General features: G+C 41.3%; 2 long non-coding RNA genes across 2 annotated transcripts in view; one reads left to right on the top strand and one right to left on the bottom strand.

Moving 5' to 3' along the window:
• LOC144589275 (uncharacterized) overlaps positions 1-17,993 on the bottom strand; it is a 40,878-nt gene that overhangs the window by 7,300 nt on the left and 15,585 nt on the right. Inside the window, exons 2-3 of the long non-coding RNA XR_013545316.1 lie at positions 4,559-4,658; positions 3,779-3,946 (exon numbers count right to left, since the gene is read on the bottom strand). This is a non-coding gene — a long non-coding RNA (uncharacterized LOC144589275). The remainder of the gene's footprint in view (positions 1-3,778; positions 3,947-4,558; positions 4,659-17,993) is intronic.
• On the top strand, positions 12,444-14,320 carry LOC144589276 (uncharacterized). Its single transcript, XR_013545317.1, has 2 exons — positions 12,444-12,592; positions 14,047-14,320. It is a non-coding gene; the product is annotated as an uncharacterized LOC144589276 (long non-coding RNA).

A 17,993-nucleotide genomic window follows, 5' to 3' on the forward strand; every position in this document is an offset into this window, starting at 1 on the left:
ATACTATCTGCAAGTGGGATCTGATGGCTTTAGGAATGGACCTCAACAGATGGGAAACCTTGACATCTAAGCACTCAGCCTGGAGGCAGGTGGTGCATCATGGCCTCTCCCATTTTGAAGAGGCACTTGTCCAGCAGGCCAAGGCAAAGAGGCAATCCCGAAACCAGCAAAATCAGGGAGCTGGACAGGGGACAGATTGTATTTGTCTTCAGTGTGGAAGGGATTATCACTCTCGAATTGGCCTTCTCAGCCACACTAGATGCTGTTCCAAGACCTCTATTCAAAGCACGTTACCATGGCCTCTGGAGTCTGAAGGATGCCTACAAGATGCTGCCTTACTTACTTCCCACATGAAATTTGGGCCGGGGGGGGGTGAGGATTTACCAACCTCTCTGGAGCACAAGCTTCATTTTCCTCTTTAGGCCAAGTGTTGCTTGAGACTGTAGAACAAGAAGGCTCACAAACTGTGATGCTGGTGCTCCACTCCCTGCCTTGCATCAAATGGCACAGTGGGATGAAATGCATGTACCCTCTGGCTTTTCCCCCAATCTCTCTTCTTGCTCTTGGCTATTTGACACACTGTGTAACAGATGTCCTGCTCTGTCCCCCGTGGGGAAAAAATGGATTATGGAGTCCATTCCACTGGATTTTGTCTGGAATATATGAGGCTGTTATAATCTAGAGAAATAAATAGGCAGCTGCCCTTGCAAAAATAGGAGATACCAGTGAAAGCTAGCTTCAAAAGACATATATCTAGTTAGACAAAAGGGAAAAAAACCATGTGGTCCCTATATAGAATCCAAAGAATTGCTACGTACATAGCTCAGTGGTTTTTTTAATCTCTGGCTGCAGACCCAGAGGTTGGGAGTTTGATTCCCCACTGTGCCTCCTTGACAGGACTGGGCTCAATGATCCACGGGGATCTCTTCCAGTTCTGCAGTTCTAAGATTATTATTATTAAGATTAAAAGGAGAGGTGTTGCCTTTATTGGATCACTAAAACAATTACAAACAAATTCTAGCTTTTGGATCCTATGGACCTTCATCAGGCTCAGCACTACTTCTTTGTGAATAGCTCAGGACATATTCAGGAATTCCAAAAATCATAGTTAGATGCTTATGCCAATTTCAAGATGAGGACTGCAAAGTCAAGACAGGATAGTTGGTTTTAAGTTTCCCCTCTGGCAATGTTGACTGAATTGTCCCAAACTCATCCACTAAAAGGCTGCCAGCCATTCAGTGTTCCATCCACTGGCTTACAATGAAACAAAAGTTCTTTTTCTTCAGCTGGGGACAGAGAAATGTGGCAAACCTCCCAGCAGAGAAACTGAGATAAAATTTGGTTTTGTTTGTGGGTGGGGTTTTTTTTTTTTTAGTGGTCTGTCAGAGATATCACCCCTCCTTGCCTTTAAATTAAGTTAAGAAATACTTAGCTCATTTTCTTGCATAACTCCTTCTTGCTGAAAATACTAGGTTTGGCAAAACACCAGGAACAGGAAATATACAGCACAGCCTTCAGTTTGATCGGCATATGAAACAAGCGATTTGAGGTGTGAAATAGCAGGCAGGCAGGTTCTCCTTTGCCCTTCTCTAATGCTAAGGTGAATCTACAATGTCTGTAATTTTAACACTTCTGTAAAGCAATTCTCAAGTAACCTAGGTGAATCTGATACACAGACACACCACATAATTAAACATGCCCCAGAGCAGATGCTACACGACTAAAAGAAATTGAGTGATTTGGGCCTAGTAGAAGCTTGGAATGAGTAAAAGAAAGCTAAAGCAGACTGAAAACACTATGATAATGTGCTCAAAATGATGGATTTAATTTCTGGTAATAATGTAAGACACCTCCTTCTAAAGATAGGCATCCTTGAATGACACATTAGCCCTGTTCTATCAAAGAAGACTTAATCCAGTCCAGACCTCATTGCTAAGATGTAACTGAAGCAGGTATACTGGCCATGCCATAGGTGAGCACTACAATCGCATTCCCTCTGTTTCCAGTGACAGCACTCTGTTACAATATGGAGGGCAATGGAACTGAAGAGAATCCACACTATCTGTGGGGGCTTTTCATGTGAATCATGACCCTGGAATATCAGTCTGAGATGCTCCCATGGATAGTGGAAGCTCTGTTCTTCAGACACATCACCCTCCACGTGTAGGAGAACCAGGAACAGTGGGAGTGGAGCTGTGGGTCTTCCCTCTGCATGTGGTAAGTGCACCTGCTTCAATAACAACTGAGTAGGGCTCTAGTCACAGCTGTATCCAGAGCCTGGGAAAGGGTTTGCTTAGACTGCAGCTCCCCGAAATCCCCCGTCGGTGTGATCAGTGTGGGGGAATTATCGTCTGAAAAGCAATGTTTCTAAATTATAGATACATCTGTTTTCATTGCCAGAATTACGTGGCATCCTGCTTTGGCAAGGGGTTGGGTCCATTGATGCCTGGGGTCTCTTCCGCCTCATGTTGCAGGGGTCTGAATTTCTGGTAAAATTCCTTGTGCTATGGAGTAGATGTACAGAGACCCACAGAATAGAATAGCTCCAAGTTCCCAGATAGTCCACCCCCTTTCTCGTCACCTAGCTTTTATGGCTAGTGGCCATATTGATGTGGGATTTCTGGATATTGAAGTACCCCCACAAAAGAGCGACTTTCCCAAGCTCTGGCAAGAGAGGGCAGGTGGGTGGCTACACCTCAGAAGCTGCCATGCCACTTCCATGGCCAAGATACTGTGGATGGCTCGGTGGTTTATGTATCTGGCTCCAGAGCTAGAGATTGGGAGTCCAGTTCCCCACCATGCCTCCTTGACAGGGGCTGGACTCCATTTTCCATAGGGACCCTTCGGGCGCTAGAGTTCTAAGATTATATAACTTACTCTAAGATTTCCCCTAATAATCTGATGCAGAGGCATTGTGGGATATTTTGAAAGGAAGAAAAGACAACTGCCACGCACACAGGAAGAAACATTGGCCAGTAATGTTTGCTGATGCCAACTCAGTTCCAGCTGAGGAACCAATAAGCCCCCTACCCATTCTGACTTCTCTTGTAATTAGGACATCTTATTGTGTTTTTCTTTTGACACTTCTATATACCACCTCTCTCAAATCAATTCATGCAAGCTGGGAAACAAATATATCAGACCACCAGACAGGTTTCTCCAGTTCGTAGAATGTGAAAATTGCTTCTTTGATCTGGTGAATCCTTCACACCAGAAATGAGAAAGTTGCAGCTCATGGCTTAGTTGTGTGCAGTCCTAAATGCACACAATATGAAAAAAACAAGGTAACAAGAGGCTGGTTGGGGTGAGAGTGATATACAGTATCACAAACTGCAGCTACTTGGGGCTTTGTTCCCCACTTTCACTGAGATGTGGCCCCCAAATGATTACCATCAAGTACGACCTCCAATTTTAAAAAGGAAAGGATCCCCACTCATACTTTACTCATATAGTTGCCCTGTACTGAAGGCCCAGCAGCCTTCAGTACCACTGACCATAGTATCTCTTTTTATTCACAATGGCATGTTGTGGCATGACCTGGTGAGGTCAGATGTGGAAGGTGAAATGTTATGTTGCCACCAGTCCTATTCAATTGGTTCAACTCAGAAGGTGACGTTGGAAGCAATCTGTTCTATCCTGTGGCCTTTCTCTTCTGGGGTTGCAGAAATGTACATCCCCCTAACTTGCCAGCTTTCTAACATCTATATCATAGCCCTGGGCCCAACCATCTAGTGGTTTCAGCTATGTCAGTAATGTGTGAATGACATACAGTTCTTACCTCTGTTTTCTACACTCTAATCCCAGAGAGGATGTGGAACGTCTGAGTCTTGGCAGCAGCTGGAGGATTGTTTGTTTGTTCAGTCGTTTAGTCATGTCCGACTCTTTGTGACCCCATGGACCAGAGCACGCCAGGCCCTCCTATCTTCCACCGCCTCCCGGAGTTGACCTGGAGGATAGATCACAGCAAAGGACCTGAAGCTTAAGACAAAAAGAGTCTGGGTGGGGAATTCTGGTGATGAGCATAGAAAGATTCCAAGGCCATAATCCCCTTAAAGAACCAAGTTTGTATCTGGGAGAGCTTTCTAGATTCATTGCTATCTGGGGAAATAAAAAGAACAGTCATCTACTAGAGCGCCATTGATCAATTCCAACTGGTAAGCCAGCTGTAACCTTGTTTAGGGAAAGTGCACCTGGCTTTAGTTTTGCATGCACTGCTTACATCCATGCTGGACTACTACAATGCATTTTGTTCAGGGCTGGCTTTGAACCTCACTCCTTGGGACAGAATGAGGCAATTCAAATGATCATCTGAGAAAGACAATTAGACCTTATTACACCAATATTCAGCCTGCTTGGTTCCCAGTACATTTTCACGCTCAATAGAAAGTAGTGGTTTAGGTTTGAAAAACCATAATGACTTTGAACCACCTTATTTGAAGCACCTCGTACAGTCAACCTGGTTGTGTTTTAAGGTCGCGTTTAGAAGCTGTGATCACTGACATTCCATCAGCTTCAATAAAACTGATGGATACTCAAGTTCGAAGGCTGGAAGCATTACCTTTTTTGAATGGTTAGCTGTTGAATTCTAGAAATTGTAGTCCAAACCTGGTATTTCCATAATCTTCTTAGTGGTGGCCCCTTCACTATGGGATTCTCTCCTGAAAGAAATACAGCTGGCTCTATGAGTGACTACTTTCAACACAGATTTTTAAAATCACCTGTTCTGTTTAGCTTTTAATTAAAATACTGTATTCATTTTATTTGCTGCAGTAGATATTTTGGAATAGAATTCTATTAAAACTGAATTTATTCAAAATTCTTTACCTCACTATAACTGTAGTCATGTGTCCACATTGCTTTCAAGCTATGTGCTGCCCCATGAAGCTTTGAAACTAAGAAACTGATTAAACAGATTTTCTTTTTAAAAAAATTCAGCCCTCTTTGTTCCAGTGTGTCAATAGAACTGTGAATTAGAAAAATATACTTGGGCAAATTTAAGAAATGGATGTATTCGTGAAGGTTTTCACAGCCGGGATCTAATGGTTGTTGTGGGGTTTTCAGGCTCTTTGGCCGTGTTCTGAAGGCTGTTCTCCCTAACGTTTCACCAGTCTCTGTGGCCGGCATCTTCAGAGCACACACAGAGTTAGGAAGAACAACCTTCAGAACACGGCAAAAGAGCCCGAAAAACCCACAACAACCATTAAGAAATGGAATTTGTGACTTTAAATCCCAGTAATTCCAATGGCAGTTGAATGCAATCCTCACTCTTCTTTTCAAAGCAAATTAAAAACATGCAAACATGCCATAATTTGCACTAGGCTACACAAATGTTCAAAGCAAAGATGGGGAAAAATATTATGAGCCTTAGTGAAATGGCAAAAAGGGGGAAATTAAATAAATACATTACAATGTTTATTTTCTTTATTTGCACTATAGAGGAAGGGGGAAATCACATTCAAGATTGTAGCAGCTTCAGTGCGGAGCAACAGGGCCCTGTAACTATAAAACATGTGCAGAGAAGGGATTCATGGAGCTTCAGACCCAAGAAAAGATGTACAACATGAAAATTCTTCCTCTCTGCCCCAATTCAGGATGGAAAAAAAGCTTCCCTGTTTAAACTATTGGTCAAGACAGCCTTGTTAAGAATTCTCATAAGGGAATTTTGCCTCCAGCATGAGACCGAGAGACCCAGTACTTTTTTTCTTTTCTATTTTCTGCAATTCAAGCAAAGAGGCTCTGTGAAAAATTAGCATCTTCTCCCTTTGTCTTGCAAAACATGGAGGTGCTTTCTCTTTCTCTCACTCACACACACTCACACAGACACACACAGAGACATGGGAAACACAAAAGGACAAGCTGACAGATAAAAAAGACTCAAGCTACCCACTGAATGCTACTACAAGTGAACTGTCTATTTAATAATCCATGAAACAAGGCTAGCATTAAGCCTACTTTAATTTTTGCAAATTAACAAAAATGTATAAAAATCAGACTGGAAAATGAGCAAAATCACACCAGGCCAGACCAAACAAAAGCAAGCAACCCCACTCACCCACACAGAAAACCCTCTCCATTCTGTGGCAAGGAGAAAAATCCTTGCCTCATTTATCCCATAGCGACAAACCAGGTCAAGACTTACATCCCTAACCACTGCTAAAGGTACATGAGCTTCTTTGTTTGCTACATCTGGTCCTTCTGCCTTGAGGCAGCTGTGGGCTTGAACCCGGACATAGCTTGAGAAACTCAAGGAAGATAAGGAGCAGCGACCAAGGTGCTCCTCAAGCAGCTGCAGGGTGCCCTGCCTTTCCATCCTATGCATTTAATATGCAAAATTCTTCCCAAGCATCATTTCGCATTTCCATCTTTTGACAGCAAATAGAAAAAAATTAAAAAGTAATGAGGAGAGATCCCAACTGCTTTTTTTTTAAGAAGAAGAAGATTCCACATATGTGCTAATTAGTGATTCTGTCTGAAAATATTCCCCGAAAGCTGGATGGGTAGTGAAGCTTGGGATAAATAATGCAACTGCCCCATGGCACTGTCACAAACACCACAATCAGTGCTTCTGCGATTTCGGTGAGACTCTCCGAGTTCTGCACCTGAGACTAAAATATTAATGAAGTAAAACTGTAGTAAACAAAACATTGTCCCCTCCCCCAAACCATTACACACAGACACATTTCTCCCTCTCTCATACTGGCTCCCTCCCTCCCTTCCCTCTCTTTCATTCATTTTCTTGGCACCCGCTGAAAAACCCTTTCTAAAGATGGAAACAGATCTGAAACAATTTGCTTTATACATTCAGCTATTGCTCCTTGCCCATGATTGTTTACATGGCAGCTGTAGAGTAGCATTTGGAACAAATGACTACCTCCAACAATATTGTCTTCCTGCCAGAGTCCTGTTTTAATGCCCAGATCTCTCTCTCTCTCTCTCTCTCTCTCTCTATCTCTCTCTCTCTCTCTCACACACACACACACACACACACACACACACACACACAGAGAGAGAGTGAGAGAGAGAGAGAGAGAGAGAGAGAGAGAGAGAGAGAGAGAGAGAGAGAGAGAGGATGACATAGGACTACTGCCACGTAACCCTGCATGAACCAAACTCCACTGCTTTCAGAAGTTAAGCATAGTTGGACCTGTTAGTAGCTGGATGGGAGTCCCGCAGGGGAATGCCAAGGATCTCCAGCTAGGGTTAGGAAAGAATCCTCCCTAAAGCCCTGGAAAGATGCTGCCAGTCCGTGTTGACAGCACTAAGCAAGGTGACCACCAATCTGACTTATTACAGAGTTTACTTCCTATGTTCCTCAAAGGAATGAGAAATTTGCATCAAGAGGCAGGCTATGAACATAGTTATATGATAAATGTTATCATTATGTGCCATCAAATGGCAGACTGCTTACAGGAGCTCTAACAGGATTTTTGAAGTATGTGAGGCATTCAAAGAATGGTGTACCATTGCTAAACTCCCCCCTGAGTTTCAGTGGGATTTGAACCTAGGTCCCCTGAGTACTTTTCCAACATGCTATCCATGGCACCAAAGTGGTACTATGCATATTTATGGGGTATTGCAAATCAGAACATACACACAACAGTGCATGTAATGCACATAATAAGGAGAAATGTTCACAAAATACACTGTATTGAGGGAAATTGATGCATTAGGGAAAATGCATTTTAGGGTAAATATGCACAAAATATATGCAGATTTTATGTTGATTTTTTAAAATAATTCAAATGGATGTAGATATGGAATCTAACAAAAGTAGTACAGAAAAAGGGAAAAATGTAATGGCTTGAAAATTGGCAGATTTGACCATTCCCAGAAGAGTGGTTACACATTTATCACAAATAATTCTTAAATGGTTGAATTAGCATGAATTTAGGATTGGAAAGAGGGGTATGAGACATTTTGTATATGAAGGAATTACATTTTATGAAAAGAGAAAAGACAAGGCGTTATTCGAGATACATAGATTTCCTCCTTTCTATTCTAGTGGTGTCCTCTGGGTTTATTCTGCTTATTAGTCCACTCCTACTGAGTTCCAACTGAATGAGCAGAATTTTAAAAATTCATGCTAAAGCTGCAGCGTGCATAGCTTGTCATGACCTATGTCCCCTTCTGTTCATGTGTCTCTCACCTTGCTCAGTTTTATCAATGCACATGTGTATTTGAGGTACTTCACTAGGTGTAATAAGATGCAGCCAGAATTCATAAAGGGGGATCAAAGAGCGGGAGATATAATTTGGAAAGAAAATGACTACAGGTCTGTAATATAAAAGACACTCTTTGCTTCTGCATCAGTTCCCCAGCACCCACAACAGAACACAAGGAAGCAGCACGAACCAGCATTTGAACCATGGCATGTGCCTGTTCACCATTTAATAATTCCTTCTGTGAGTTTACACTGCTCCTTCACTGTTACAATTGTAATGTAACTGTATGTTTGTTGCTGGAAAAAGAAATAAACGATTAATTAGTTACCTCTAAGCCGTTCCTTCCAAGATCTGAACAGGTAGCAGAGAAAAAGCAAGGTTCTAGTAACCTGGGCAAAGCAAATCAGAAGAACAAGGTTTTGAAAGTGAGATCAAATTAACTCCCCAGGGAGAGGGCTGCTAAAGGCCTATGGAACAGCATGTGAAAGCACAAGAATCGCTAACAAGAAAAAAGGTGGAGGCTGTTAGCACATGGCAGATGAATATGATGCATGCATATGCTATGATTATGCATCACTCAACCTTTCATCACATTACCACTTGAATCGCCAATGCTAGAATGACTGAAGGAAAGCATTTAAACTGACTCCACTGAGAAATATTATGTATAGGGTGACATGCATGATATGGAAACTCTACCTATGGTAGATCTGCTATATGACGCATTGACATCGTTGGGTAAACCTAACTGGCAGTGCTGTGGAAAATTATTTCCTCAGCATTTTCCTCGTGCAACTGTTCATGTTCAGTCTCATGGAAAAGAAATCACTTTTGAAGAATAATTCAAAGGAGATTAAAGTAGCAGTGAAATTTATTTTGGCTGGAGAAATTTACCATAGTTACAAATTTTGTGTTCTGTAGGGAGAGGGGTGGGGGGGAGAGAGAGGAAGGGAAGGAGAGAGGAAAGGAGGCTGTCCTGCCTTTCACCAAAGAACCACTGAAGTACATACAGTAGCCTCCCTGACTCCCTGCAGTTCAAGTCAAAGGGAAGACCTTGCGGGATAGGTCTTCTCATGAGGCCTGCTCAGAGCAAGATGTTTGGACAGCCGGAGAGCGGCAGACCAGTGGACAAATGTGTGAACACAGAACTCTCTCTGCCACCTCATAAGAAGGTTCAAAACACCTTTCTTATTAAAGAAATTGAAAAATTTAGAATACAGTAAATTGGCAGGAAGGAAGAATGTAACGTTGAAAATTTCAAAAGCTGCAGAATCCTTGGGAAATGGGGAAATAAAACTTTGGGGGAATCAGGAGGCAGATTTTGGCCCTGCTATATAAAGAACTATAATTGGTAAAAATAGGATTCAGTATGTGGAGCAGAGCATAGCTCATTCAGTGATTTCCTGGCCAGTGGCCCTATTGCTATGGACTCTGGGAGCTATAGTTTAAAGAAGTAACATTTCCAAGGTCTGCATCCTATAATGTCTTCCTTCTTCTAGGGACAACCACAACACAAACTCTCATAGTACCAAAGCTTTGTCTGTGCCAAACAATCATCTCTGGTCAATAGTTGAGCTCCAGCAGCCGCTGTCTGGCAGTTCCATCTTCTGACACCAGCTATGCATTTAAAACTGATGAACTCAGCCTGCCTCCCAACATCCTTCTGTTGGAGCCACAGCATTTAATCCATATTTTAAACACAGCAAGAGTTCATAGAATCATAGAACTGTATAGTTATTGTGGGTTTTTCGGGCTCTTTGGCCGTGTTCTGAAGGTTGTTTTGCCAGTCTCTGTGGCTGGCATCTTCAGAGGACAGCACTCTGTAGCTCTCAGCACTCTGTCCTCTGAAGACGCCAGCCACAGAGACTGGCGAAACATTAGGAAGAACAACCTTCAGAACACGGCCAAAGAGCCCGAAAAACCCACAACAACCATTACCAACATGAATATGAGCAAACTCCGGGAGGCAGTGGAAGACAGGAGGGCCTGGCGTGCTCTAGCCCATGGGGTCACAAAGAGTGACCATTCACGAAGGCTTTCACGGCCGGGATACAACCCCCATTAGATCCCGGCCGTGAAAGCCTTCGTGAATACATAGAACTGTACAGTTAGAAGAGATGTCAAGGGAGCCCTGGTCCCCTGCCAATGTAGAAAATGAATAGCTAAAGCACTAGACAATCACCTCACCTCTGCTTAAAATACTTTGGTGAAGGAGTTTTAGAAGAGGTGGCCATGTTAGTCTGTACTAGAATATCAGTCAAAAACAAAAGAAAAATGGAAAATAAAGAAGATGAAAATATTGTAGCACCTTAAAGACTAACTGTTATATTTTAATGTGAGCTTTTATGGGTAAGTTCACCACCTTCTGAGGTAATCTTTTCCACTGTGAAACAGCTTTTGCCACCAGGATGTTCTGCTTCATGTTTAGTTGAAGTCTCCCTTCCTGTTATTTGAACTTCTTAGTTTGAGTCCCACACTTCGGAGAAGCAGAAAGCAAGCTTGCCCCATCCATGTGACATCCCTTCCAATATCTGAAGATGGTTGCCACCGTATCATTTCCCACTCTTCTTTTCTGCAAAGTAAACATATCCGGATCCCTTAACTGTTCCTCATAAGCTTTGGCTTCCAGATGCTTCACTACATGTTTTCAGGATGTTCTGGCACATTAAAGAGCTTTTGCTGAGCCAAAAAGGAAAACAAATATATCACAACTGAATTCAGCTTCTACGCTTACGTAGCCTGACATGCACTGTCTCCTCTAGCTATTGTATTGCATTCACAGCTGCCTCCCCTCCCAACCCCATTAACTGAGAGCAAAATCCATCTAATGACTATTCACGATTCGAACCATTGCCCGAGTTACAGATATGCATTAACCTGTGCACTAGTACCTTAGCCTACAGCTTCAAACTGCAAATCATTTACTCCTAGATTACAGGGACTGCAGGCTCTGAAGATCCCCACTTTTTTAAATGAAATCACAGCCCTGCTGTTTTAGCCCTCTGTTACAATACACGTCCATGTTACCTTGCACAATTCAACACTGCAAAGTGCACTATAAATGTCAGCGGCTGAATGAGTAGCATCCAGTAAAGCCAGTTGGAAAGGGGAAAATAGCACCAGCTAGTTTGATAAATGAGGGGTAAATAACACCATTAAGATAATTTCTAGCTTTAAAGCTTTTTGCTGAAAATGTTTTAAAAAAATTTAAGACAGTCGTAGGTTACTATTCCGTATTTCCCAACATGGGCATGGCTGAGCAATTTTAAAAGATGGCTGTCAACATATAGCAGAGAAGAAGGGGGGTCAAAGGGCAGGAACAGGGCTAGGAAAAGTTTCTCTCTTGGCTGAACTCCTGTAAACCCCCACCCACCCCTCAGCCAGTAGCCCTGCTGACCAGAGATTCCAGGTGTTAGCGGTGAAAAAGGACCTTTCTTAAGCTGTGAATGGGAGAAGTAACTGTGCTTCCTGTGCTGAGAGGTCCCTACCAACTTGATCTTGCTAATTGAAAGAGGGCTAAGTCAGGTAGACGGACTCAGGATGTGGAGGGAAATTTATTTGCATAACAGTTTTCAATACAAATGCCCTACTTCACACTTCCAAGACTAATATGTGCATTGCAAGTAAATTAACCTTCGGTTTTCACACTTCTGCAATCCAGCAATTCGATTTAGAAACATGCATGTAATTTTGTACATTAAGGGAAATTGTCCACAAAAATTTGCACACTAGGAAAAATGTGTATAAAATGCATATGAATTTTCAGGTGGTCTTTTAAGAAAATGGGAGACAAAAATGTGTTTTTTCACAACTGAGATTTGATGACATGTAGAAGTTGAATTGGGCAGCTTCTGAATTGGTCTGGGGTGAATCCTGCTCCTTTCTGAAACAGGAAATCAGGCCAAATGGAGTCAGGTGATCGGTGTGCACAGTCCTGCAGATAAACATGGACAAGTATTTTTTTAAAGTACCAGTGCAAAATATTTCAGTTCTATCAATCTAAATATTGACAGATGTTATGAAGTTTCTGTATCTATTTTCTTTGTAGACCTTTTTTAAAGTAAAGAATTACTAGGCCTGTGAATGACACTGAATATTTATTCATAATGCAATTTGTGAGTCACCCAGGAAGTACATTAACCCTAACCTGCCAAAATCTAATATTTGTGTGAGAAAACTTTATTTTACTCTAAGTACTGAGCTTTGCAAGTTCCAGGTTTTGTAAACAAAGTTAGATCCCTCCTTTACTTACTACCTTTATTTAACTTCCATGCGTTCCAGGAAAGGAAAGCGAGAGAAGGCAAGAAGGAAGGGAAGCTTCTTTTGAATATTACAAAGCTCTAGAAAGAAGAGGAAGAATATTAGAACTGAGGAGCTGGAGGAACCCGAAGGATAATTGAGTCCAGCCCCTATCAGGGAGGCACAATGAGGTATTGAACTCCCACCCAAACCACTGAGCTATCTGTTAGAAACCACATATTAGTGTCCATCTCTAAGCACATTTTTAATACATCCAAGCCAAATAGTTCCTTTCATTTAGGGATGATTCTGTCATGTTTATACATTCAAATATTATACTACATTATATCTATGAAAAGAGGGATAGCATATAAAAAGAAATTCATGAAAATGTATTTTAAAATATATGTGCTTGCTTGTTTATTCATTTGTATTTTTATTTTATGCAATGGGAGACACTTTTAGGAAATCCATGTAGAAATTCTGGTATATTACAGCCTTACTAAGATTGCAATTAGCTTCTAATACTTATCATCTCCCACCATCAGCCTGGGGAAGAGAAGACTGAGTGAATGAGAAGTGGGAAGTGAGCGGCAGATGTGCAGGACAGACATTGATTGGCAAAGAGTCAGAGAAGCATTATATTTTGAAATTTTCTAAAGTGAGACAACCTGTGATGGCTATGGATTAAATATGTAGAATAAAATATAGCTGAAAATTTGAGATTCACACCCAGGCTTTTCATAACTAAATACCGAGAGTCCTTGTCTTTAACTCTGAATTTTACTTTTGCCCAATCTTTATAGTTTAAAAGCTTCTGTTCTCTCCAGCCCAAAAACAAAGGAAATTTGTCATTTTCAAAAGCTGTTGCAAAAAAAAAGTCAGCTGTACCATTACAGAGCACCACAAACAAAAATTACCGTATTTTTCGCACCATAAGACGCACTTTCCCCCCACAAAACAGGGGGGTGGAAAGTCTGTACGTCTTATGGAGCGAAGAAAACTGATTATATTTTCCTGTTTTCTTCTCCTAAAAAATTGGTGCGTCTTATGGAAAGGTGCGTCTTATGGAGCGAAAAATACGGTACTTATCCTTCATGTTGTAGACTGGTAGGTTCTGGCACCAGATGAAAAAAAAAGAATTAATATGATGAAATAGTCAGTGGCATCAGCAGTGCTGTTGCTGAGGACTCACAGGTATCAGTCAATAAGGCCTTTTCAATAATGTTCAAACTATCACTAAAAAGTTCCTTTCTCGTTTTGTCCATGGAGCAAGGAGGACCCTGAGAGAGTTTAGGTCCTTGGTGGGACAATGAGTGACAAGGAATAAGCCTCAGATGAGACACACCTGTCTTATTCTATTTCTATGATGATTACTCCAAAATGCTTGCACATGTTTTGCTTAATTTAATTGTCCCCAGGGGGGACCTATGTTATACTTCTGCCCTTGCTTTATATAGTACTTTTTAAAAAGAATATGCTTTATTCCTCTTCCCTCAATATGCAATGAAGCTTACCTCCTTTTTAGATAAAAAGCCAGAGCACCCCTTGTTTACCTACTCTGCACCCATACTGTCAGAATATAGAAATTTTGTAGGCCTGAACATGTATAAGTGTTTCATTAACGAGCTGCCATTGTGCACAGATGTGAGAATGCTGAATCACTCTGGAGATGATGCAATGTCTTGAAACCAGAAGAAGACCAGGTGCAAAGGATGCAGTCATCTGTCTTCTGATTGGACTAAAAATGCCATGTACATGTATATAAGTGGACAGTGTCTTTGTGTCTTTCTCTTCCTCCTCTACCACTTGCTGCCATGCATTATGTCCGATTGTATAAAGAGTTCCTGCCATGCTGTTGAGATGCCTGCCTGTAAATATCTGTAAATACTTGTAAATACAACCGTCTTGCAACAAAAGAAGAACTTGTGTCTTCAATAACTCTGCGTATTTCTACTGTCGCCAAATCCCTGACACATACCAGATATATCTCTGGTTTATAAAGAAAACAGAAGCCTTTGGGGCTTGGTTTCTTGTTTCCAAGAGTTACTTGGACACAGGGAGGGAAACGTATTTCCTACAAAAGAATTGCCTCTCCGTCTTGTTGTATAGATAAGAAAAAATGAGTTGGTGCACATTAACTATAGAATGCGGGAGGCCCACCATCTTCTTGCAGTGAAGGAGCTTAGGAGAAAAAAAACATTACAACCCAATTTCAGTCTTTTGCTCACTACTTCTAACAACACCTCTCCCGATTTTACCCAGTTCCTGAGGACTACAACTTCCAGAATCCTCCAACTGGGGGAAGTTTGGGACTTTTAGTCTATTCAGGAGAGAGGGGTTCTGGAAGCAGTCTTTATAACGAGTAAAATTTCCAAGTTCTGTTTCTGGGCTTGCCACAAAATGTTGCAGATCTTCCTTTTAGCTTTTCTTAATTTGGTGAAACCTTCTATGAGCATGATGACTAATAGAAAATCTACGCACACCTTTATTGATTTCTGCGGGAGAGTGGTTCACTGAACAATGTATGAATGAAAACATCATGGTTTTTCCTAAGCCCACTACTGCATAGACACACTTTTTCCTGAGAAAAGAATATTTGCTTTCTACTCTTTTGTTTCTGTAGGCAGTAGACATGACAGAACCAACAATGCAAACTTTCTTGGCAAAGATACACTATTTATTGTGGCACTGCTTTCCAGCTTGGCCACACGGAAGTGAATTCATCGCAGGTGTGAAACATGGAATTTATATACAGCATTCAGCTTCCAGATAAAGAATTTTAGAGGATGGAGAACGATGTGATATTTTGTCAAGAGCTGCTCCATGCTATCCTTGTAGCCTGCTGTGTTTTGAATGGTAGGGTGGTGAGAGAGGAGGCTGCTCCTTGAGTAATCTAATTCCAGTTATTAGCAGGCAGGCACTAAAGTTTTCATCCCTTAAGACTCTCACTTCTTGGTACAACAAAGGTCAGCTCATCCAGGCAGCAGAATTGATCTTTGCTGTCAGCACCTTACATCAGTGCTTTAACTTTCAAATACCCAAGGGTCTGGCCATAAATTTATTTCCAAACAGGGCTTTAGCAGCAGTGTTTCCCTCAGCTGTTGAAGCAGGGGAAAAGGCAAGAACAGAGACCGATTATAAAAAAGCACAGTACTTCTTTTTTACTTCTGGTTACTACATGTATAGAGGAACACATTCAAAAACTAAATGGAAAACATTGTGCTGTTGCACAACTTCCACTTGTGGAGCACTTTCACTTGAGAGGTGTGAAGTCACTATTTCACTTCCTTAGAAGAGCTCCTCCAGTGGTATGCTGGTTGTGACTTTTTGCTTTGGTAGAATCTTCTTGGAGCTGCCAAACATTTTTTAAAAAACTGGCATGTAATAAGGTGCTTCAAAGCATCGTTAATTTGAATATGCTCAGGCCACCTGACCTGTAAAGCACAAAAAGAACTGTAGTGTTAAGGCATGAAATTTCTCTCACTATTAAATAGTAATTTTTTCCCATCAGTGAAAATACATGCAAGGTCTTTGACACAACTTGATATTAAAATACAAACAAGAGGAGGCAGCTTAGATTAGCTCCGTATATTGTATTTGTTGTTTTGGTTTGGTTCATATACCACCCCATAGTACTAGAGCACTCTCTGGGTGGTTTACTCAGTTGTGCAAATAACACTTTATCCAACAACTAGTTCGGTACTTGTTATACCAACCTCGGAAGGATGGAGGACTAAGGCAATATTTTGCTCTCTCTCTTTTCCTCTATGTGTGCATGAGTGTTTTGTATACATTTTTGTGTGGGAGGGACGGAGGGAGAAATTACACAAAATCCAAATGAGATTAAAATATTCCAGAAAAAAAAATCTCTTCATCCTGAGATTCAAAGCATTCTAACAGACAGAAAATAGGATTAAAAAAAAACTGTTCCTGGGATATTTTTATAACTGTACTTCTTGGATATAATCCTGCATGCCACCAGTCATGGTATCTGTCCAGCAGATAATTACTCATTCTTCTTAACACTTCTTCCTAAATTTACTCATAAAATGTCAGTCACTTCTCCACACCCCCATTCAGAACCTTGATGAAATCAATAGTCACCCGGCTTATCAGGTCACATGTGACAAAGATAATTCTCCACCCTTTGAATGGAACAATGGTCATTAAATTCCATGTTTGTAAACTACAGGAATTAGAGGTCACAAGGTCCTTCTCATTCTGTAATTAATCAATGCCTTCTCTTCAGTATCTGTGACAGGGATGGAACCAGATTCTAATTTTTGCAAGTCCTCTCCTGTCATATATGAAATATAGAAGCCATCTCCCAGACATAGCAGCTGTCAAGACCTTCTGACATGGACCACTTTGCAACATATTGTGTGCCTCTGCATTCATCTAAAGTGGTATAGGCCCACCAGAGAGCTGTACCAGATGCACTCATGCACATTTGTATCAGCTGTAAGGTAGTATATGGTGTAACAGGAGTTTTCAGATGTATTGAAATTGCCTTCAAATTTGTCTTCTGTTTATGTTCAGGTCCGGTTGTAGCCCACAGAGAAGAGAATACAGACCTTGGAAAAGTTACTTTATCACCAGAAACCTTCAGTCCCTTTGCCTTCGAGGGATTCTAGGTCATGTAGTCTAAAAAGTAACTCCTGTCTGCAATGCAGTTTTAAATGAACATACTAACCAATTACAAACCTTCATTACAAGCTGGTCAAAGTCAAATCAATAGCTATGTTGTGTGTGAAAACACCCAGTCTTCTCTTTGAACGGCGTTGGAACAAAGCCTGTAAACAGAGATCCTCTGCATGTGGAACAAAGTTGCATAGGTGAGGATGGCATCAGGGTAGGAGTTTGTGCTGAAGTATAGGAAGAATAGTTTACATTTTTGCATAAAGTGATATAACTTGAATTTCCTGACAATCCATTGTTTTAAAGACTGATCATTTTCTTCAAGTAGTGCAGTTGAATTCTCAGCTAGGAAAAGTGCACACAAAAATGGGAGATTTGCACAGAATGTGTGTGTTATGAGGTGGTTGAGAACTATGTGCCCAGACCTACGGTACTTGCTTTGATCATGGCTTTATTGCTAACCCTGTGTTTGATTACACTTTATGCTTGTAAGCCACCCAAGGTCATTTGGAGATGGGCTGTATTTAATGAATTACTGATTACTGAGTGAATGGACCAATGAATTGAGAAATAAGAAACCTTAAGGCAAGGATATGGAAGCTTTAGCCCTCCAGATGTTGGATAATGGTCGAAGTTTATCAGAAGAGTTAGGATGTCATCAATATGGAGAAATAGATTGCTATTTGGGCATCCTGTGGAGCAGTCTAGTGCGATCCATTTCCAGGCGATCATGTGATGCATGGGGAAATGTCCTCCAGCCAAACCCTGACCTGTGCTCAAACTGTATCTTTCTGGTCCATCTGTAGGGCTTCGAGGGACGATGGGTTGGAATAGTTTCCTGGCAGACTCGAGGGCCACTTTAAGGGACATCACTCCCATTAAAGCAAACTTTCCTCGTGTAATCAGGCATACACTTTTGCAGCCATCTGATCATAGCCTTAGTTTTGTTCT

Source organism: Pogona vitticeps, chromosome 4 (assembly GCF_051106095.1).
Source record: "Pogona vitticeps strain Pit_001003342236 chromosome 4, PviZW2.1, whole genome shotgun sequence".
Lineage (NCBI taxonomy): Eukaryota > Metazoa > Chordata > Lepidosauria > Squamata > Agamidae > Pogona > Pogona vitticeps.